The sequence below is a fragment of the Panthera pardus genome, unplaced genomic scaffold (assembly GCF_024362965.1).
Source record: "Panthera pardus isolate Hobbes unplaced genomic scaffold, ASM2436296v1 HiC_scaffold_16, whole genome shotgun sequence".
Taxonomy (NCBI): Eukaryota; Metazoa; Chordata; class Mammalia; order Carnivora; family Felidae; genus Panthera; species Panthera pardus.
In genome coordinates, this window is record NW_026526721.1 from 147177120 (window position 1) to 147183362 (window position 6243).

Below are 6243 nucleotides of genomic sequence, written 5' to 3' on the forward strand. Positions count from 1 at the left end.
TGTGCCCAGAATAGTACCTTCATCATTGGAAAAACCTACGTTAGGACTTGTTACATTATCTATAGTGAATTGCACCGTTACATTGTTTGGGATTATTTTGTGTTAGAATTATTAAATTGGTTAAGTGCAAAAACATAAAATACATTATAAAACATATCGTACAATATTTGTTACCCTGTTTGAGCATTTAAAAAAATATATATGTGTATATCTCCTCAAAAAAATGGTAGCCTGGGCCTTTCTTAATCTCTAAAGGACTCTTAAGAATTCTTGTGAGAAAGCGTTATTTTCTCGTGAGCCAAGTTTATGCCCATTGTAGTACTTGTAGTTTCCTAGACTTCACCTCAACCAGAATGGTTGTTATTGCTAGAGAACCCAGGATACTTTTAAAGTTATTTAACGCCCTTTTGACCATTTGAATTGGGTACCATGTGTCTGAATTATCTGATCAAAAAATAAATAGTAATTGTAAAAGTTTTACTTCCCCCTTTGAATTCTTAGTAATCTTCAAAGTCAACAAAGTAAGCATAGTTAATGCCAATAAATATTTGTCACTTGATTCCTGGTAGACTTATTAACAATCCTGATGGCTTCTTTGGAAAAAAAAAAAACACAACAGTCTTAGTGTAGAAATTAAATCTAGATATATTAGAGAAACCTCATGTCATAACCATGACTTAAAAAAATCTTTTAATCCAAAGTATAACAGACATAGGAGGGCATGTATTATAAGTGTAGAGTCTAGTGAATTTTCACAAACTAAACTCACCCACATAACCAACAACCAGATCAAGAACCAAGATTTCCAGCACCCCAGAAAACCTTCCTCACATTCCCTTCCAGTCACTAACTCCCCCATGTGTACCCATTCTCCTAACTTCTCACTGAATAGTTTTGCCTGGTGTTGTGTTTTATACAAATAGAATCATACAGTATATACTGTTTGTCTTTCATTTATTTTCCTCAGCATCATGCTTGTGAAATTCACCCATTTTGTTGTCTGTAGTCGTAGGCTGTGGATTTTCATTACTTTATGGTATTCCATTGCATGGATATACCATGATTTATTTACTTGTTTGACTATTGATGAACAGTTGAATAGTTTTTAGTTCTACACTTTTACAAATAATACTTCTATGAATATTCTAGCTCACATATATTATGGATTGAATTGTGTCCTCCAAAAAGATATGTGAAATACTAACCCCATTCACGTTCCTGTGAATGTGACCCTATTTGGAAATAAAGTCTTTGTAGATGTAATCTGCAAAGTTAAGATGAGGCCATACTTGATTAGGGTGTAAGAAGAGTAGGAAAGATGCAGAGATGGAGAACACAGGGAGAAGATGGCCATGTGAAGACAAAGGCAGAGATTGGAGTAATGCATCTGCAAGTCAAGGAGAGCTAAGGATTGCAGGCCATGCCCAGCAACTGGGAGAAAGACAGGGGACAGATTCTCCCTCACAGCCCTGAGAAGGAACCAACCTGCCTGTACCTTGATTTCAGACTTCTAGCTTCCAGAACTCTGAGAGAATGGGTTTCTGTTCTTTTTTAAAAAAATTTTTTAATGTTTGTTTATTTTTGAGACAGAGAGACAGAACACAAGCAGGGGAGTGGCAGACAGAGGGGGAAACACAGAATCTGAAGCAGGCTCCAGGCTCCGAACTGTCAGCACAGAGCCTGACACAGGGCTCAAACTCACAAGCGGTGAGATCATGACCTGAGCTGAAGTCCGACGCTTAACCGACTGAGCCACCCAGGCGCCCTGAGTGTCTTCTTATTATTAAGTTTTGAAAGTTCTTTATGTATTGGCTACAAGTCCTTTATCAAATAAGTGTTTTGCAAATATTTTCTTCTAGGCTATTGCTTGTGTTTTCTTTCTCTCAGTAGTGTCTTTCAAAGAGAGAAAAGTTTTAATTTTGAGATACTCTCACTTACCTATTTCTTGTTATGGATTAAGCTTTGCGGTTTGTATGTAAGAAATCTTTGCCTAGCCCAAAGATTTTTCCCCACTCTGTTTTCCCTGTGAACTTTTTCACTCTCAGTTTCTCAAAATCTTTTCCAATTATGTCAGAATGAAAACACATTTTTGACTGTATAATATTCTTCTACCCCAGGTTCAAAGAGAACAAAAGAATCCCAACTAAATGAACCACAGATTCAATTAACTGATACAAGTAAGAATAGATTATGTTGACTGGAATTATTATCATTTGAATCTTAGCAATATATGAAACTAACTTCCAGATAGCAACTATATTAGGGCATCACGGTTGTACTAGACATTTCAGTTGCAATTGACAAAAACCCAAGCAAAAACAAAAATAGGAGATTTCTGGCTTTAAAAATATCTGGAGCTCAAACTGTAGCATCTCTCCCTCTCTCCAATCTCAGTTGGGCTTTCTTCTGGCTTATCCGTAGTCTCAAGAAGGCTCAGCCAAGTCATGACAAATATGGCATCTTTAGGCACCACACAGCAGTGGAGAAAGAGTGGTCTTAGAAAAACTGGCTTGCATTTTGGAGAGAAATAAAACCGGATCCCTACAGGGGCACCTGGGTGGCTCAGTCAGTTAAGCGGACTGCTCTTGATTTCAGCTCAGGTCAGTGACCTCAGGGTTCGTGCGTTCCAGCCCCGCATCAGGCTCTGTGCAGACAGTGCAGAGCCTGCTTGGGTTTCTCTCTCTCTCCCTCCCTCTGCTTGTGTTAGCGCGCTTTCTCTCTCAATCTAAAGATGAATAAATAAACTTGAGAAAAAAAAGACTGGATCCCTACATGATACTGAGAAAGGGAAAGTGAAGGAACTCCATGAAGAAAAAAAAAAGCTGTTTTTTTCTTTGCTCCTTTTCCTGCCTCTATTCCTGCTAGGACCTGCCTTACATATGTCTTCATGTATGTCCTCCTTGTAAAGGTCAAGGAGTTAATGATTTCTTTGGAGCCTTCCAGAGCAATAGATACAGGACTGGGTGGAGTCCTCATGAACGTTGTCCGAGACCTCTGACTGCAAACACCTTGAACACCAAGACCCCCGGGCTCTAGGCATAAGTGACTTATGGAGGACACCTGAGCACTGGTCCTTGTTCGACCAGTTCCTGGATGCCAGAGAGGATACGTGCACCAGACCACCATCTTCAGGGAACACCCTAGACCCCCAAGCAAAGATGAGACTCTCCTGCATTTGCTTTCTGAGTCTCTCAGGTGCTCCGTCTGTATCTGCCCTCTCTGTGTCATCAATAAACTCTCACTTCCTGCTGGCTCGCATTGGATTTCCATCCTCAGGGACCCTCTTGGCTGGTTCTGCAGGATCCCCTCTGGGTCCTCAGACCTGGCCTGCCACATCAATGCCACATACACATGTGAGCTCCAGATGGATTAAAGACCTAAACATGAAAATGATATATAAAGTTAAAATAAATGTAGGAAACAGTCTGTATCATGAAGGACTTCAGTGAAACTCAGAAGTACAAGCCATAGGAAAAAAAAAATGGATGAAACTAGGGGCGCCTGGGTGGCTCAGTCAGTTGGGCATCTGACTCTTGATTTCAGCTCAGGTCATAATCTCACCATTTGTGAGTTCAAGCCCCAAGTCAGGCTCTGTGCTGACAGCTCAGAACCTACTTGGGATTCTTTGTTTCTCTCTCTCTCTGCTCCTCCCCTGCTCATGCAGGCTCTCTCTCTGTCTCTCTCCCTCTTAAAAATAAATAAATAGGGGCATCTGGGTGGCTCAGTCAGTTAAGTGTCCGACTCTTGATTTCAGCTCAGATCATGATCTCATAGTTTGTGAGTTTGAGCCCCACTCTGCATTGATGGAACAAAGCCTTCTGGGATTCTCTCTCTCCCTCTGTCTCTACCTACCACCCACCACTTGTGTACTCTCTCTCTCTCTCTCAAAAGTAAATAAACATTTTAAATAAATAAATAAACTTAAAAAACTGATTATGTTCAATGAAGAACAGTATGGAAAAAATTAACAGAAAAATAAAATGGGAGAATATAGTTGTAGTGTCTAAAACTGATAGTTGAATAATATCTAAAATGTACAATAGACTCTTTCAAATCAACAAGAAAAAGAGGAACCCCAGCAGGAAAATAAACAATTTCTAAGAGACAAAACCAAGCAGGCTAACAGACATATTCTGGGATGCTCAAATTCAGTAGGAATTAGAGAAATATAAAGTAAAACAGCACTGAGATTTCACTCTACACCTTTTAGGCAAAAATTAGAAAGATGCATAATGCCAAGTGTTGGTGGGAATTGGGGTATAGGATCTCACAGGCCCCGCTGGCAGGAGTGATACAGAAATTCTGGAGAGCGATCAGGCATTTCTTAGTAAAACTAAGAATATGCATACCCTGTACCACAACATTTATCCCTGGTTATGTGTCCCAAAGGAATCTTCCTACTGGCCCATATGGGAACGTGGATGACAGTGTTGATTATCATCTGATTTGTGTTGCCGGGTAACTAGAGACGGTCTGAGTGTGCACACTGTGGGAGTGTGCAGGTGAAATGGCAGAGGACCAGGCACCTGCCCTGGGGCAGAAAGTGAGAGGGACCCGGTGGTAGTGTCAGCTTACACTTAACTGACAGCAGGTTTCTGCAGCAACTGCCGGAAGAAAAGAGAGGACATGGGGCGGAAGAGCTGGACGGCCACTGCCTATGGTCGTCAGATTTAGCAAATTGTGGTGAATTTGTTTTCATCTGTGAGAATGTACTCAGAGCTGTGAACTTAAAAAAAAAAAAAAAAAGCACCAGGAGCTTGTTCTCCCGCTGCTTGCACAAGCCTTCACAGAAAGAGCAGCGATGGGTGATGCCTGCACAGAGGCTACAGCTTCCTCAAGCTCCATAAGCAGCCAGTGAATTCCCAGGATGCCAAGACCCTGTAGGAAGTTCCTGCTTCCATAAACCAAGACAGAAGTGCCTGCTGACTGTTGCCAAACAATGAAATTTCGAGTAAATTAAAAAAAAATTTTTAATGTTTATTTTTGAGACAGAGAATGAGAGAGAGAGAGAGAAAGAGAGAGAGAGAGAGAGAGAGAGCGAGAGAGAGAGCTCGAGTGGGGGAGGGGCAGAGAGAGAGGGAGACACAGAGTCTGAAGCAGGCTCCAGGCTCTGAGCTGTCAGCACAGAGCCTGACAAGGGGCTCAAACCCACAAACTGTGAGATCATGACCTGAGCAGAAGTCAGATGCTTAACAGACTGAACTGCCCAGGCGCCCCTCCACTGAGTACATTTTAAAGATCTAATAGGCTTTATTCAGTGATTCATGCATCAGGCAGCATCCCATCTAGAGAACAGGAGCTCCAACGAGCTGAACGAAATGAAAAACTTTCATAGGCAGAAGGGGGTGAGACGAGGAAGTTACTAGTGAAGAGTGGATTGTTTGCTGCAAGGTCACCTTCCCTTGGGGGATCCTTGGGGGTGCATCAGGCTGATTGCCTCTCTAGTGCCGACCAGGTAATTCCAGATTGTCCGATTTAAGATTCTACTCCTGGAAGAGGCTGAAACTGTAAATAATTTGGGTAATAGGTCTCAGTTTGGTGACATGGGCTTAGCACAAGTGACGCCATATGGGGCCTGTTGTCTCTCTCTCTTTTTTTTAAACACCATCTATGATGCTCTAACTAGTGATGTTGGGGTCTACCCTCCTTGTATTTCTGGATATTAAAAGCCAACCTGTTGATGAAAAGGGCGAACTTGCCTGAGTTTGAATCCACTCCACCTCTTACCAGCTGTGGCCTCTCTGTGCCTGAGACATCTCATCTGTAAAACAAAGATTAGAACACAACCTGCGTCAGAAGGCTTTTAATGGAGAGTCACGAGTTAATTGTGTAAAGTATTTAACCCGTGTCTGGCACTTAATAAGGGATAGAAAAAATACCGGCCATTATTATCAAGGCCACTTGGGATTTCTCCCTCTTGGTCCAGGTGAACCCAGATCTATTTTATATCTACTAACACCACCTACCTTTGGTAAGAGTCCCGTTTCATGCGTGCATGTGGAGTCAAGTCCGGCTGCCATCCTTGGATGGGAGGAAAAACGAGTCCACTTCTAGCTCTTGAGGATTTAACAAAGCTAGAAGCTGTTGTCTTTCAAAAATTCCCCCAGGGCAACATATAAAAATGCTGTAATTAATATTGCTTTCAACAGCAACAACAATAACAACAACAAATGGAGAAGCTGAAGCACCAGAGTAATAAAAATAATGAAACTGACACCACTGGCTCCTGGGAGGTGAGATTTA

At 41.7% G+C, this 6243-nt stretch overlaps 1 long non-coding RNA gene across 1 annotated transcript; it reads right to left on the minus strand.

Annotated features, from left to right (window-relative positions):
- Window positions 1-625: 625 nt before the first annotated feature.
- LOC128777341 (uncharacterized) lies at window positions 626-5946 on the minus strand. The gene is made up of 2 exons (XR_008422626.1): window positions 5675-5946; window positions 626-3377 (listed from the first exon to the last, which is right to left on the minus strand). It is a non-coding gene; the product is annotated as an uncharacterized LOC128777341 (long non-coding RNA).
- Between the last annotated feature and the right edge of the window lie 297 nt (window positions 5947-6243).